The sequence below is a fragment of the Papio anubis genome, chromosome 8 (genome assembly GCF_008728515.1).
Source record: "Papio anubis isolate 15944 chromosome 8, Panubis1.0, whole genome shotgun sequence".
NCBI classification, from domain to species: Eukaryota; Metazoa; Chordata; class Mammalia; order Primates; family Cercopithecidae; genus Papio; species Papio anubis.
This window is the reverse complement of record NC_044983.1, coordinates 50340501-50358522: the sequence shown is the minus strand read 5'-3', so window position 1 is coordinate 50358522 and position 18022 is coordinate 50340501. Positions and strand designations below refer to the sequence as shown.

Sequence of the window (18022 nt, the reverse complement as noted above, 5' to 3'; positions counted from 1 at the left end):
CACAGAATTGGAAAAAACTACTTTCAAGTTCATATGGAACCAAAAAAGAGCCTGCATTGCCAAGACAATCCTAAGCCAAAAGAACAAAGCTGGAGGCATCACATTACCTGACTTCAAACTATACTACAAGACTACAGTAACCAAAACAGCATGGTACTGGTACCAAAACAGAGATACAGGCCAATGGAACAGAACAGAGGCCTCAGAAATAACACCACACATCTACAACCATCCGATCTTTGACAAATCTGACAAAAACAAGCAATGGGGAAAGGATTCCCTATTTAATAAATGGTGCTGGGAAAACTGGCTAGCCATATGTAGAAAGCTGAAATTGGATCCCTTCCTTACACCTTATACAAAAATTAATTCAAGATAGATTAAAGACTTAAATGTTAGACCTAAAACCATAAAAACCCCAAGAGAAAACCTAGGCAATATCATTCAGGACATAGGCATGAGCAAGGACTTCATGACTAAAACACCAAAAGCAATGGCAACAAAAGCCAAAATAGACAAATGGGATGTAATTAAACTAAAGAGCTTCTGCACAGCAAAAGAAACTACCATCAGAGTAAACAGGCAACCTACAGAATGGGAGAAAAGTTTTGCAATCTACCCATCGGACAAAGTGCTAATATCTAGAATCTACAAACAACTAAAACAAATTTACAAGAAAAAAAACAAACAACCCCATCAAAAAGTGGGCAAAGGATATGAACAGACACTTCTCAAAAGAAGACATTTATGCAGCAAACAGACACATGAAAAAATGCTCATCATCACTGGTCATCAGAGAAATGCAAATCAAAACCACAATGAGATACGATCTCACACCAGTTAGAATAGCCATCATTAAAAAGTCAGGAAACAACAGATGCTGGAGAGGATGTGGAGAAATAGGAATGCTTTTACATTGTTGGTGGGAGTGTAAATTAGTTCAGCCATTCTGGAAGATGGTGTGGCAATTCCTCAAGGATCTAGAACTAGAAATACCATTTGACCCAGCCATCCCATTGCTGAGTATATACCCAAAGGATCATAAATCATACTACTATAAAGACACATGAACACGTATGTTTATTGCAGCACTGTTCACAATAGCAAAGACTTGGAACCAATCCAAATGTCCATCAAAGATACACTGGATTAAGAAAATGTGGCACATATACACCACAGAATACTATGCAGCCATGAAAAAGGATGTGTTCATGTCCTTTGCAGGGACATGGATGAGGCTGGAAACCATTATTCTGAGCAAATTATCACAAGGACAGAAGACCAAACACCACACGTTCTCACTCATAGGTGGGAACTGAATAATGAGAACACTTGGACACAGGGCAGAGAATATCACACACTGGGGTCTGTCATGGTGAGAGGTGAAGCCAGCTGGGCTTCTGGGTCAGGTGAGGACTTGGAGAACTTTTGTGTCTAGCTAAAGATTGTAAATGCACCAATCAACACTCTGTGTCTAGCTAAAGGATTGTAAATGCACCAATCACCACTCTGTAAAAGGAACCAATCAGCAAAATGGACCAATCAGTGCTCTGTAAAATGGACCAATCAGCAGGATGTGGGCAAGGCCAAATAAGGGAATAAAAGCTGGCCACCCCAGCCAGCAGTGGCAACCCACTCAGGCCCCTTCCACACTGTGGAAGCTTTGTTCTTTTGTGCTTCACAATAAATCTTGCCGCTACTCACACTTTGGGTCTGCACTATTTTATGAGCTGTAACACTCACCACGAGGGTCTGCGGCTTCATTCCTGAAGTCAGCAAGACCATGAACCCACCAGAAGGAAGAAACAACTCTGGAGGCACTACCTTTAAGAGCTGTAACACTCACTGCGAAGATCTGTGGCTTCATTCCTGAAGTCAGCAAGACCACAAATCCACCAGAAGGAAGAAACTCCAGATACATCTGAACATTGGAAAGAACAAACTCTGGACACACCATCTTTAAGAACTGTAACACTCACCACGAGGGTCTGTGGCTTCATGCTTGAAGTCAGCGAGCCCAAGAACCCATCAGAAGGAACCAATTCCGGACACAGTGGGGTGGGGGGGAGGGGGAGGGATAGCATTAGGAGAAATACCTAATGTAAATGGCGAGTTAATGGGTGCAGCAAACCAACACAGCACATGTATACCTATGTAACAAACCTGCACATTGCGCACATGTACCCTAGAACTTAAAGTATAATAAATTAATAAAATCAAATGTAACAGTAGTCACATCTCACTCCCCCTTGAGATAAGTAATTACCTCTTGAGGCCACTTGCTATTCAGGCTCTAGACTGACACCAAGTAGCCATAAAATGTCATAGTCATACACCCTATAGTTCAACCACTTACTAACCAATGTTATTTCTGTAAACCTACAAGAATTCCTGAAGAACAACTTCTGTAGTGAGCCCTCTTTTGCTCTCCGGAGCACCCTCCAAAGGCAACCTTGAAGTGTGAAATGTGTCCTGAGCTGTCGCCCTCAACCTTGGCCCAAACAAATGCTCCATATTTTTTCTCATCTTCTTTCCTTTAGGTTGGCATCCCTAAAGGGATGGCACCCTCCCAGAGAGCCCTCCTGTTATGTTCCCTGTCACTGGTAAGGGGCCGTAACCAAAGGGGAGCCTAAGGTTGCCAAGACTGCCTACATGTGGGTGGGCTATCTTGCTTCCTTGTTAAGACGAGGAAATATATGTCTGTCAACTTTGTTATTCTTCAATATTGTTTTGGCTATTCAAGGAACCTTGAAATTCCATGTGAAATTTATGATTAGCTTCTCCATTTCTGCAGAAAAGGGTGTTATGATTTTGATAGCAATTTCAGGCCAGGTCTTGTGGCTCACACCTGTAATCCCAGCACTTCCAGAGGCCAAGGTGGGTGGATCACCTGAGGTCAGGAGTTCGAGACCAGCCTGGCCAACATGTTGAAATCCTGTCTCTACTAAAAATACAAAAAAAAAAAAAAAATTGTCCAGGTGTGGTGGTGGTGCATGCCTGTAGTACCAGCTACTTGGGAGGCTGATGCAAGAGAATTGCTTGAACCCGGGAAGAAGAAGTTGTAGTGAGTGGAGATCACGCCACTGCACTCCAGCCTGGGTGACAGAGTGAGACTCCATCTCGGGGAAAAAAAGTGATAGCGATTGCAATGAATCTGTAGATTACTTTGGGAAATTTAAGATTTCCAGTTTACAATCATGGACTATCTCTCCATCTATTTAGGTCTTCTTCCTTTCAAAAATGTTTAATAGCTTTGAGTATACAAAGACTTGCATTTCTTGAATTTATTGCTAAGATTTTGATGCTATTATAAATAGTTCTCCTAAATTAACTTTTGGATTGTTCATTGCTACTTCATAAAAATACAAATAATTTTTCTGTGTTTATCTTGTATCCCACAATCTTTATGACTTTATGTATTAGGTCTAATATTTTTGTGTGGATCCTTTAGGATCTTCTATATATTATATCATGTCATCTATAAATATAGTTTTACTTCTTTTTTTATTTGGATGTCTTTTATTTCTGTTTCTTGCCTGTTCTACCTAGAACTTCCAGTAAAATGTTGAATAGAAGTGGCAAAAACAGACATCCTCATCTTGCTTTTTATTTAGGGGTATAGGGGCAAAGAAGGAAAGCTTCCCCCTTCACCCTCTGAAGGTTCACTGAAAATGAACTGAAGAAATGCAGATTAATAGGAGAAAAAAAACCAAATTTATTCTAATGTGCATGCTACCCAATAACCAGTGGGGTACAAATGCTCCATAGCGGAAGATTAGGTGGGGTTGTAGCAGTAAATGATTTTGGGGAGGAAATGAATGACCTGGAGGCAGATATTATCTTATGAATGATTCTTTTTGGAAACTGAATGAGATAGGACCAGAGAACAAATACTATTAATAGTTGGGACAAAGTTCAAATTTCATCTGGGCTGTAATGGTGTTAAATTTTCAGTGTCTTCCTCTGTGATATCAGTTTTAATCTTCTCTGATTGATGAAATTTCAGGGAAGGAATTGAAGGCAATTGTGTTCCTCTCTGGGGTCCAGTTTTTAGGTAGAAAAGGAAACTTCAGAGAATAGCCTCATTCTCTGCTTTGGGAGAGACAGAATATTAGAGGGGTAGGGGTCAGAGAGACCTTGAGACTGCTTCTTTAGTTCAGCATGTCAAAGCACCATATTTCAGGACATTGTTTGCTGAGTTCCGACACAGAAAGCTTTCAGTCTTTAACCACTGATTACATTAGCTGTGGGTTTTTCATAAATGCTCGTCGCCATGTAGAAGAAACTCCCCTCCATTACTAATTCATTGAATGTTTTTATCATTAAAGCGTGTAATTACTTTTATATTAGAAATATTTTTTCTAATGCTTGCAATGCCTTCTACAATGAATATTTTTAAAAATGCATCCATCATTAAATAGGCATCAATATTAACACTGAATATTCAGGACTTCCCACTGCAGAATGTAGAAGTGAAACAGCAACATGAGAAAAAAAAAAAATGAGGATTACAATTAGAGATTAGAGTGATATTGCTCTTTCCATTCCTGGTCATAACTTAGTGTGAAAGGAAGGTGGAGCCCCTCCTAATGTCCAGAGTAGCAAAATATTGTAAGCAATTACCTTACAGAACAGTTTATGAACTGCTGTAGTTAGCGACCTAATGTTGTGTAAAATATTACTCCCAAACTTCCCAGCATTAAAACAAACATTTATTTCTTGGAATTTCTGCAGGTCAAGAATCTAGGAGCAACTTATCTGAGTGGCTCTTCATAAGGTTGCAATCAAGAGGTTGGTTGGGGCTGTAGATATCTAAAGGCTTGTCTGGAGCTGGAGGATCCTCCTGCAAGATGACTCACTCAAAGGGCTGTTGGCAAATGGCTTCTATTCCTTGCAATGTCAGCCTCTCCACAGGGCTGCTTGAATGTCCTTATGACATGGCAGCTGGCTTCCCCAGAATGAGCGATCCGAGAGACAGGGCCAGCAGGAATCTGTAATACCTTTTATGACCTACTCTTGAAAGTCACACAGTCATCTCCACCATATTCTATTTTTTAGAAGACAGTCACTAAATTCGGCTCACGCTCATGGGGAGAGGAATCAGCTTCCACCCTTTGAAAGGAGCAGTATCAAGTAATTTGTGAAATATTTTAAAACCTCAACATTGAAAAATGCAATTATCAGGTGGCTGGGAAGACGGCCGAATAGGAACAGCTCCCGTCTGCAGCTCCCAGCGAGATCAACGCAGAAGGTGGGTGATTTCTGCATTTCCAACTGAGGTACCCAGCTCATCTCACTGAGACTGGTTAGACAGTGGGTGCAGCCCATGGAGGGGAGCAGAAGCACGGTGGGGTGTTGCCTAACCCGGAAAGTGTAAGGGGTCGGGGAACTCCCTGCCCTAGCCAAGGGAAGCTGTGAGGGACCATGCCATGAGAAAAGATGCACTCTTGCCCAGAAATTACACATTTCCCATGATCTTCACAACCTGAAGACCAGGAGATTTCCTCTGGTGCCTATGCCACGAGGGCCCTGGGTTTCAAGCACAAAACTGGGTGGCTGTTTGGGCAGACACTGAGCTAGCTTCAGGAGTTATTTTTCATACCCCAGTGGCACCTGGAAAGCCAGTGAGGCAGAACAGTTCACTCCCCTGGAAAGGGGGCTGAAGCCAGGGAGCCAAGTGGTCTAGCTCAGCAGATCTCAGCTCCACAGAGTCCAGCAAGCTACAATCCACTGGGGAAATTCTTGTGGCCAGCGCAGCAGTCTGATGTCAACCTGAGATGCTCCAGCTTGGTGGGGGGAGAGGCATCTGTCATGTTATTACTGAGGCTTGAGAGTAGGCAGTTTTCCCCTGACAGTGTAAACAAAGTTTCCAGCAAGTTTGAACTGGGCAGAGCCCACCGCAGCTCAGCTAGGCTGCTGTGGCCAGACTGCCTCTCTACATTACTCCTCTCTGGGCAGAGCATCTCTGAAAGAAGGGCAGCAACCCCAGTCAGGGGCTTATAGATAAAACTCCCATCTCCCTGGGACAGAGCACATGGGGGAAGGGGCAGCTATGGGCACAGCTTCAGCAGACTTAAACTTTCCTGCCTGCTGGCTCTGAAGATAGCAGCGGATCTCCCTGCACAGTGCTCAAGCTCTGCTAAGGGACAAACTGCCTCCTCAAGTGGGTCCCTGACCCTTGTGCCTCCTGACTGAGAGACACCTCCCAGGAGGGGTCGACAGACACCTCATACAGGAGAGCTCCAGCTGGCATCTGGTGGGCACACCTCTGGGATGAAGCTTCCAGAGGAAGGAACAGGCAGCAATATTTGCTGTTCTCCAGTCTCTGCTGGTGATACCCAGGCAAACAGGGTGTGGAGTGGACTTCCAGGAAACTCCAACAGACCTGCAGCTGAGGGGCCTAACTGTTAGAAGGAAAACTAACAAACATAAAGGAATAGCATCAACATCAACAAAAAGGACATCCACACAGAAACGCCATCTGAAAGTCACCAACATCAAAGACCAAAGGTAGAAAACTCCACAAAGATGAGGAAAAATGATCGCAAAAAAGACTGAAAATTCCAAAAACCAGAATGCCTCTTCCCCTCCATAGGATCACAACTCCTCACCAGCAAGGGAACAAAACTGGACAGAGAATGAGTCTGACAATTTGACAGAAGTAGGCTCCAGAATGTGGGTAATAACAAACTCCTCCAAGCTAAAGGGGCATGTTCTAACCCAATGCAAAAAAGCTAAGAATAACCAGTTTAGAGAAGAACATAAATGACCTGATGGAGCTGAAAAACAGCACAAGAACTTCGTGAAGCATACACAAGTATCAACAGCCAAATCGATCAAGCAGAAGAAAGGATATCAGAGATTGAAGATCAACTTAATGAAATAAAGTATGAAGACAAGATTAGCAAAAAAAGAATGAACAAAGCCTCCAAGGAATATGGGACTGTGTGAAAAGACCAAACCTACTTTTGATTGGTGTACCTGAAAGTGACAGGGAGAATGGAACCAAGTTGGAAAACACTCTTCAGGATATTATGCAGGAGAACTTCCCCAACCTAGAAAGACAAGCCAACATTCAAATTCAGGAAATACAGAGAACATCACAAAGATACTCCTCAAGAAGATCAACCCCAAGACACATAATTGTCAGATTCACCAAGGCTGACATGAAGGAAAAAATGTTAAGGGCAGCCACCGAGAAAGGTTGGGTTACCCACAAACAGAAGTCTATCAGACTAACAGCAGATCTCTCTGCAGAAATCCTATGAGCCAGAAGAGAGTGGGGACCAATATACAACATTTTTAAAGAAAAGAATTTTCAACCCAGAATTTTATATCCAGCCAAACTGAGCTTCGTAAGTGAAGGAGAAATAAAATCCTTTACGGACAAGCATATGCAGAGAGATTTTGTTACCACCAGGTCTGCTTTACCAGAGCTCCTGAAGGAAGCACTAAAAATGGAAAGGAAAAACTGGTACAAGTCACTGCAAAAACATACCACATTCTAAAGACCATCGACACTATGAAAAAACTGCATCAACTAATGGTCAAAATAAGCAGCTAGCATCATAATGACAGAATCAAATTCACACATAACAATATTAACTTAAATGTAAATGGGCTAAATGCCCCAATTAAAAGACTCAGACTGGCAAACTAGATAAAGAGTCAGGACCCATCAGTGTGCTGTATTCAGGAGACCCATCTCATGTGCAAAGACACACACAGACTCAAAATAATAGCATGGAGAAATATTTACCAAGCAAATGGAAAGCAAAAAGAAAAGCAGGGGTTGCAATCCTAGCCTCTGATAAAACAACTTTAAACCAACAAAGATCAAAAAAGACAAAAAGGGCATTACATAATGGTAAAGGGATCAATGCAACAAGAAGAGAAAACTATCCTAAATATACATGCACTCAATACTGGAGCACCCAGATTCATAAAACAAGTTCTTAGAGACCTACAAAGAGACTTAGACTCCCACACAATAACAGTGGGAGACTTTAACACCCCACTGTCAATATTAGACAGATCAATGAGACACAAACTTAACAAGGATATTCAGGATTTGAACTCAGCTCTAGAACAAGCAGACCTAATAGACATCAACAGAACTCTCCACCCCAAATCAACAGACTATACATTCTTCTCAGCACCACATCACACTAATTCTAAAACTGACCACATAATTGGAAGTAAAACATTCCCAGCAAATGCAAAAGAATGGAAATCATAACAATCAGTCTCTCAGACCACAGAGCAATCAAATTAGAACTCAGGATTAAGAAACTCACTCAAAACCACACAATACATAGAAACTGAACAACCTGCTCCTGAATGACTATTGGGTAAAAAATGAAATCAAGGCAGAAATAAGTTAAGTTCTTTGAAACCAATGAGAACAAAGACACAACATAACATAATCTCTGGGACACAGCTAAAACAGTATTTAGAAGGAAATTTATAGCATTAAATGCCCACAGAAGAAAGCAGGAAAGATCTAAACTCAACAGTCTAACATCACAATTAAAAGAACTAGAGAAGCAAGACCAAACACATTCAAAAGCTAGCAGAAGGCAAGAAATAACTAAGATTACAGCAGAGCTGAAGGAGATAGAGACATGAAAAACACTTCAAAAAAACCAGTGAATCCAAGAGCTGGTTTTTTGAAAAGATCAACAAAATAGATAGATCGCTAGCCAGACTAATAAAGAAGAAAAGAGAGAAGAATCAAATAGACACAATAAAAAAAGATAAAGGGGAGATCACCACTGATCCCACATAAATACAAACTACCATCCGAGAATACTATAAACACCCCTACACAAATAAACTAGAAAATCTACAAGAAATGGATAAATTCCTGGACACATACACCCTCCCAAAACTAAAACAGGAAGAAGTCAAATCCTTGAATAGACCAATAACAAGTTCTGATATTGAGGCAGTAATTAATAGCCTACCAGCCAAAAAAAAAAAAAAAAATCAGGAGAAGATGGATTCACAGCTGAATTCTACCAGAGGTGCAAAGAAGAGCTGGTACCATTCCTTCTGAAACTATTCCAATCAATAGAAAAAGAAGGAATCCTCCCTAACTCATTTTATGAAGCCAGCATCATCCTGATACCAAAACTTGGCAGAGACACACACACAAAAAAATTTCAGGCCAATGTCCCTGATGAACATTGACACGAAAATCCTCAATAAAATACTGGTAAACTGAATCCTGAAGCAAATCAAAAACTTATCCACCACGATCAAGTCAGCTTCATCCCTGGGATACAAGGCTGGTTCAACAGATGCAAATAAATAAATGTAATCCATCACATAAAAGAAACAATGACAAAAAACACATGATTATCTCAATAGATGCAGAAAAGGCCTTTGACAAAAGTCAACATCCCTTCATGCTAAAAACTCTCAATAAACTAGGTACTGATGGAACGTATTTCAAAATAATAAGAGCTATTTATGACAAACTCACAGCCAATATCATACTGAATAGGCAAAAACTGGAATCGTTCCCTTTGAAAACAGGCACAAGATAAGGATGCCCTCTCTCACCACTCCTATTCAACATAGTGTTGGAAGTTCTGGCCAGGGCAATCAGGCAAGATAAAAAAATAAAGGGTATTCAAATAGGAAGAGAGGAAGTCAAATTCTCTCTGTTTGCAGATGACATGATTATATATTTAGAAAACCCCATCGTCTCAGCCCAAAAGCTCCTTAAGCTGATAAGCAACTTCAGCACAATCTCAGGATACAAAATCAATGTGCAAAAATCACAAGCATTCAAAGACACGAATAATAGACAAACAGAGAGCCAAATCATGAGTGAACTTCCATTCACAATTGCTTCAAAGAGAATAAAATACCTAGGAATATAACTTACAAGGGATGTGAAGGACCTCTTCAAGGAGAACTACAAACCACTGCTCAAGGAAATAAGAGAGAACACAAACAAATGGAAGAACATTCCATGCTTATGGATAGGAAGAATCAATATTGTGAAAATGGCCATACTGCCCAAAGTAATTTATAGATTCAATGCTATCCCCATCAAGCTACCACTGATTTTCATCACAGAATTAGAAAAAACTACTTTAAATTTCATATGGAACCAAAAAAGAGCCCGTATAGCCAAGACAATCATAAACAAAAAGAACAAAGCTGGAGGCATCATGCTACCTGACTTCAAACTATACTACAAGGCTACAGTAACCAAAACAGCATGATACTGGTACCAAAACAGCCATATAGACCAATGGAACAGAACAGAGGCCTCAGAAATAACACCACACATCCATAGCCATCTGATCTTTGACGAATCTGACAAAAACAAGCTATGAGGAAAGGATTCCCTATTTAATAAATGGCGTTGGGAAAACTGGCTAGCTATATGCAGAAAAAGGAAACTGGAACCCTTCCTTACACCTTATACAAAAATTAACTCAAGATGGTTTAAAGACTTAAACATAAGACCTAAAACTATAAAAACCCTAGAAGAAAACCTAGGCAATACCATTCAGGACATAAGGATGGACAAAGACTTCATGACTAAAACACCAAAAGCAATGGCAACAAACGAAAAAACTGACAAATGGGATCAAATTAAGCTAAAGAGCTTCTGCACAGCAAAAGAAACTATCATTAAACAGGCAACCTATAGAATGGGAGAAAATTTTTGCAATCTATCCATCTGACAAAGGTCTAATATCCAGAATCTACAAAGAATTTGAACAAATTTATAAGAAACAAACAAATAACCCATCAAAAAATGGGCAAAGGATATGAACAGACACTTCTCAAAAGAAGACATTTATGCGGCCAACAAACATATGAAAAAAAGCTCATCATCACTGGTCATCAGAGAAATGCAAATCAAAAGTACAATGAGATACCACCTCCGGCTAGTTAGAATGGCAATCGTTAAAAAGTCAGGAAACAACAGATGCTGGAGAGGATGTGGAGAAATAGGAATGCTTTTACACTGTTGGTGGAAGTGTAAATTAGTTCAACCATTGTGGAAGACAGTCCACAATGATCTAGAACCAGAAATATCATTTGACCTAGGAATCCCATTACTGGGTATATACCCAAAGGATTATAAATCATTCTACTATAAAGACACATGCACACATATGTTTATTGCAGCACTGTTCACAATAGCAAAGACTTGGAACCAACACAAATACCCATCAGTGATAGACTTGATAAAGAAAATGTGGTGTATATACACCATGGAATACTATGCAGCCATAAAAAAGGATGAGTTCATGTCATTTGCAGGGACATGGATGAAACTGGAAAGCATCATTCTCAGCAAAGTAACACAAGAAGAGAAAACCAAACAATGCACGTTTTCACTCATAAGTGGGAGTTGAACAATGAGAACACATGGACACAGTGAGGGGAACATCACAAACTGGGGCCTGTCGGGGGATGGAGGGCTTGGGGAAGTATAGCATTAGGAGAAATACCTAATGTAGATGATGGGTTGATGGGTGCAGCAAACCACTATAGCATGTGTATACCTATGTAACAAACCTGCATGTTATGCACGTGTATCCCAGAAATTAAAGTATAGTAAAAAATATTTTTTTTAAAAAATAGGATTATGCAGAGGCATGTCAAGTCAGTGACTACTAGGGCAGAAAAAGTAGCTTAACTAATAACCTTCATTAACCTACACAAAATGCTCTGTTGCAGCCTTCCTGTTCTTCTTCAAACCACTGCTTTTTAGACTTTTACTTTCCTGATTCTTTCTAGGAATTGAGTAATACAAAAGATTATTTTTAATAATTAAAAAAGAAAAATGCAATTATCTTTTCCATATGCAATAGTCTGACATGGCATGAATAAATACTCCAAAAACAAAAAGCAAAAAATCCACACTTAAAACTTGGTAAAATTATTTACATAAATCAATATGGAGATAATCTAGGACAGAGGAAAACTTCCAGTTGTGTAATATATTTTAAATATTTAAAAATCTTTTAGTAGCATAAATCAATTATATCCAAATCCAGATTATAAATTTTTCTCTTGAAAGGTTATTATAAAATGAAAAAAACCATATGAATCTGTATTTTATAGTAAATATTTTGACATTTCAAGGGATGTAAAGTTTGTGAAACTAGCCCTGACATAGAAGTAGCCATCAAGGGTTCATTGTTAAAAACTGAATAGCTTTAGTTGTCTGGTCCTTCCTTTTAGTGATAAGATCCCACAATAGAGACAACACTTGTTTGTGACTGCCATTGTCAATGTTGGCTACAGTATTGTTTCTAGTACCTAAAGAGTTTATTATCATATAATGAAGTTCCCTGTGGCATTTCAAAGAACTTATTGTGTTATGTGTCTACTTTTAGGCCTAGTATTGCCAAGAAGTGGTTCAGCAGAACTCAGAAATGAGCACTCTAACTCTCTAAGTATGGAAAAAACTAAATTCACAAGCAGCTGAATAACTAAATAGAAATATTGGCTCATGGTGGCAAAAAAAAAAAAAAAAAAAAAAACCAACATTGTTTTCTGGAGTGAAAATTATAAGTCAAAATATCTCAGGGAGATAGTCTTAAAATATTTTCTTGAAAAGATGTCTACAGGTCAGCATTGTTCATCAAAACACTTTCCAGGCATGTGAAAACTGATTCATTAGTGTGAATTTATGGGACACTGAGCATAACATCAGGAAATAATCCTGCAAGTAATTATCACACATAAAAGACCTCCTGTTGCAAAAATGTCAGTTACACTGAGGAAAATTACTCATATTATTCTCCACCTGCCTTTTTTGGAATTTCTCATTCTGCTTTGTATATGGCAGGACTAGCATATTAAGATGCTAGAAACAATGAAGGGTAAAAAGTTTTTCTATTTGCATCATCTATCAGTTAGTTTGATCCACACAGAGGCTCACATGCTAGTGGTTGGTGATGGTTGCTTGTTGGAGATTCAGCTGGGGCTTTCAGGGCCAGTTCTTTCCTGAAGGACCTCTCTGCATGGCTGCCTGGTTTCCTTTCTACCTGAGGGCTGGGTTCCAAGAAGGATTAATTCAAAAAGTGAGGATAGAAGATACAGACCTTAGAAGTTCAAGTGTTGAATCAGCTGCATTCAATTAGTCATAACACCGAGAACAGGGGTGTCCAATCTTTTGGCTTTCCCAGGCCACATTGGAAGAATTATCTTGGGCCACACATAAAACACACTAACACTAAGGATAGAAAAGAAAAAAAAATCTCATAATGTTTTAAGAAAGTTTATGAATTTGTGCTGCATTCAAATTCATTCTCTGGCTCATTCTCTAGAAGGAAGGATGGACAGCCCTATATAAGATCAGAGTTTCCACTCCTCAGCAAATGCAAAAGAACTGAAATCATAACAGTCTCTCAGATCACAGTGCAATCAAATTAGAACTCAAAATTTAGAAATTCACTCAAAACCACACAACTACATGGAAATGGAACGACCTGCTCCTGAATGAATCCTGGGTAAATAATGAAATTAAGGCAGAAATCAAGAAGTTCTTTGAAACTAGTGAGAACAAAAAGACAGCATACCAGAACTCTGGGACACAGCTAAAGCAGTATTAAGAGGGAAATTTATAGCACTAAATGCCCTCATCAAAAAGTTAGATCTCAAATCAACAACCTAACATCACAACTAAAGGAACTAGAGAACCAAGAGCAAATAAACTCCAAAGCTAGCAGAAGATAAGAAATAACTAATATCAGAGCTGAACTGAAGGAGACAGAGACATAAAAAACCCTTCAAAAAATCAACAAATACAGGAGCTGGTTTTTTGAAAAAAAAAAATAATAATAAAATAGACTGCTGCACCTATCAACCCATCACCTAGGTATTAAGCCCAGCATGCATCAGCTCTTTTCCCTAATGCTCTCCCACTTCTGCCCTCCCACAACAAGCCACAGTAAGTGTTGTTCCCCTCCCTGTGTCCATGTGTTCTCATGTTCAGCTCCCACTTATAAGTGAGAACATGGAGTGTTTTGTTTTCTGTTCCTGGGTTAGTTTGCTGAGAATATTGGCTTCCAGTTTCATCCATGTCCCTGTAAAGGGCATGATCTCATTCCTTTTTAGGACTCCACAGCATTCCATTGTGTATATATACCTGCACATCCTGCATATGTACCTCAAAACTTAAAAAGTGAAATAAACCACTAGTAAGACTAATAAAGAAGAAAAAAGAATCAAATGGACACAATCAGAAATGATAAAGGAAATATCACCACTGACCCCACAGAAATACGAACAGCCATCAGAGAATACTATATACACCTCTATGTACATAAAGTAGAAAATCTAGAAGAAATTGATAAATTCCTAGATGCATACACCCTCCCATGACTGAACCAAAAAGAAACTGAATCCCAAAATAGATCAATAATGAGTTCTGAAATTGAGGCAGTAATAAATAGCCTACCAACCAAAAAAAGCCTACGACCAGAAAGATTTACAGCTGAATTCTACCAGAGGTACAAAGAGGACCTGGTACCATTCCTACTGAAACTATTCCAAACAACTGAAAAGCAGAGACTCCTCCCTAACTCATTTTATGAGGCCAGCATCATCCTGATACCAGAACCTGGTAGAGATACAACAAAAAAAGAAAACTTCAGGTCAATATCCCCAATGAACATAGATGCAAAAATCCTCAATAAAATACTGGCAAACAGATACAACAGCACATCAAAAAGTTTATCCATCACCATCAAGTTGGCTTCATCCCTGGGATGCAAGGTTGATTCAACATACGCAAATCAATAAATGTAATTCATCACATAAACAGAACTAAAGACAAAAACCACAGGATTATCTCAATAGACACAGAAAAGACCTTTGGTAAAATTCAACATCCCTTCATGTCAAAAAAATAAAAAAACCTCTCAATCAACTAGGTATTGAAGGAGCATACCTCAAAATAATAAGAGCCATATATGACAAACCCACAGCCACTATCGTACTGAATGAGCAAAAGCTGGAAGCATTCCCTCTGAAAGCAGGCATAAGGTAAGGATGCCTTCTCTCACGACTCCTATTTAACATAGTGTTGGAAGTCCTGGCCAGGGCTAACAGTAAGAGGAAGAAATAAAGCGTATTCAAATAGTAAGAGAGGAAGTCAAATTATCCTTGTTTGCAGATTGCATAACCCTAGAAAATCCCATTGTCTCAGCCCAAAAGCTTCTTAAACTAGTAAGCAACTTTAAAGTCTCAGGATACAAAATCAATGTGCAAAAATCATAAGCATTCATATATACCAACAACAAGCATGCAGAGAGACAAATCATGAATGAACTCCCATTCACTATTGCTACAAAGAGAATAAACTACCTAGGAATCCAACTTACAAGGGATGTGAAGGACCTCTTCAAGGAGAACTGCAAACCACTGCTCAAGGAAATCAGAGAGAACACAAACAAATAGAGAAACAGTCCATGCTTATGGAGAGGAAGAATCAATATCACGAAAATGGCCATACTGCCCAAAGTAATTTATAGAGCCAATGTCATTACTATTAAATCACCACTGACATTCTTCACAGAATTAGAACAAAAGCTATGTTAAAATTCATATGGAACCAAAAACAAGCCCATATAGCAAAGACAATTCTAAACAAAAAGAACAAAGCTGAAGGCATCATGCTACCTGACTTCAAACTATACTAAAAGGCTACAGTAACCAAAACAGCAGGGTACTGGTACAGATATATATAGACCAATGAAACAGAACAGAGGCCTCAGAAATAATGCCACATATCTACAGCCAACTGATCTTTGACAAACTTCACAAAAACAAGTGATGGAAAAAGGACTGCCTATTTAATAAATGGTGTTGGGAAAACTGACTAGCCATATGCAGAAAATGGAAACTGGATCCCTTCCTTATACCTTATACAAAAATTAACTCAAGATGGATTAAAGACTCAAATGTAAAACCCAAAACAATAAAAACCCTAGAAGAAAATCTAGGCAATAACATTCAGAACTTCGGCAGGGGCAAAGATTTCATGATGAAAACACCAAAAGCAATTGCAACAAAAGAAAAAATCGACAAATGGGATCTAATTAAACTAAAGAGCTTCTGTACAGTAAAAGAAACTATCATCAGAGTGAACAGACAGCCTAGAGAATGGGAGAAAAATTCTGCAATCTATCCATCTGACAAAAGTCTAATGTCTAGAATTTATAAGGAACTTCAAAAATTTTACAAGAAAAAAACCCGTTAGAGAAATGTAAATTAGAGAAACATAAATCAAAACCACAATGAGATACCATCTCACGCCAGTCAGAATGGAGATTATTAAAAAGTCAATGACTTTGCTACTGTGAATAGTGCTGCAATAAACATACGTGTGCATGTGTCTTTATAATCGAATGATTTATATTCCTGTGGGTATATACTTGGTAACGGGATTGCTGGGTAAAATGGTATTTCTGGTTCTAGATCCTTGAGGAATTGCCATACTGATTTCCACAATGGTTGAACTAATTTATGTTCCCACTAATAACCTAGGTGATGGGTTGATAGGTGCAGCAAACCACCAAGGCACATGTATACCTATGTAACAAACCTGCACATTCTGCACAAGTATCCCAGAACTCAGAGTAAAAAAAAAAAAAAAAATTAAATTTTTAAAAAGGGGAATAAAAGTCAAGAAACAACAGATGCTGGTGAGATTGCAGAGAAAAAGGAATGCTTTTACACTGCTGGTGGGAATGTAAGTTAGTTCAACCATGTGGAAGGCAGTGTGGTAATTCCTCAAAGATCTGGAAGCAGAAACACCATTTGGCCCAGCAATTCCATTACTGGGTATATACCCAAAGTAATATAAATCATGCTATTATAAAGATACATGCCTGTGTACATTCACTACAGCACTATTCACAATAACAAAGACATGGAATCAACCCAAATGCCCATCAATGACAGACTGGATAAAGAAAATGTGGTACATAACTACCATGGAATACTATGCAGCATAAAAAGAAATGAGATCATGTCTTTTGCAGGGACAAGGATGGAGCTAGAAGCCATTATCCTCGGCAAACTAATCCAGGAACAGAAAACCAAACACTGCATGTTCTCACTTATAAGTGGGAGCTGAATGATGAGAACAAATGGACACATCGGGGGGTGGGGGTCCATGGGAGGGACAGCATCAGGAAGAATAGCTAATGGATGCTGGGCTTAATAACTAGGTGAAGGGTTGATCTGTATAGCAAACCACCATGGCACAAGTTTACCTGTGTAACACACCTGCACATGTACCCTGGAACTTAAAAGTTGATTTTATATATATATGCACAAAAAATAAAAATAGAAAATATAAGATCATAGTTTCCTAATTTGCAAATTTCTCTCTTTTAATGTACCTGACTGCGTGTGCTGGTACCATTGGGACCTCACATCGTGATACTGCAGGACTGGAGTTCAGGGAACCCAACACAAGAAACTGCTCTGGCTGGTGCACTTGATGTGAGAAATAAATGGTCTTGGTCTCTGACCCAGTGGTTTCCTACAAGTGAGGTACAATTTAGATCCTTCACAGTTTCTGATTTAACAATGGGAGATATTTTTGTGGCCATATCTGCAAATAAGAGATACTAATAAAGAAAAAGAATAACAACAGTGGCAGCAGAGAACCCAGGGAATAGGATGAAGGGCCACTTTGACTGATGTAAGTGGATAAGTAATCTCAAGTGGGCACTAATTTTTGCCGAGGTAAGGAAAATGTCTAAAGAATAATTTTGGAAACAGAAGCTCCTAGGAAGTATTTTTAGACAGATGCTTATTTTCATACAGGAGAAAACTGGTTGTTCCCTAGGATCTCAAATACGAGGCAGAAGAGGTTACATTTTGAGACATGCTGTAGGTTAGTAGCTCCAGCACATCCTCGAGACTGAACGGCACAGTTTCCAGCATAGTAAAGTACAGTTAAATTCATAGGTGTAGCAGGCAAATATGGTTTAAATAATAAAGGTCCAAATTCAAAAAGAGTTGG

General features: G+C 39.1%; 1 protein-coding gene across 1 annotated transcript in view; it reads right to left on the bottom strand.

Annotated features, from left to right (window-relative positions):
- LOC101023047 overlaps nt 1-18022 on the bottom strand; it is a 138377-nt gene that overhangs the window by 78640 nt on the left and 41715 nt on the right.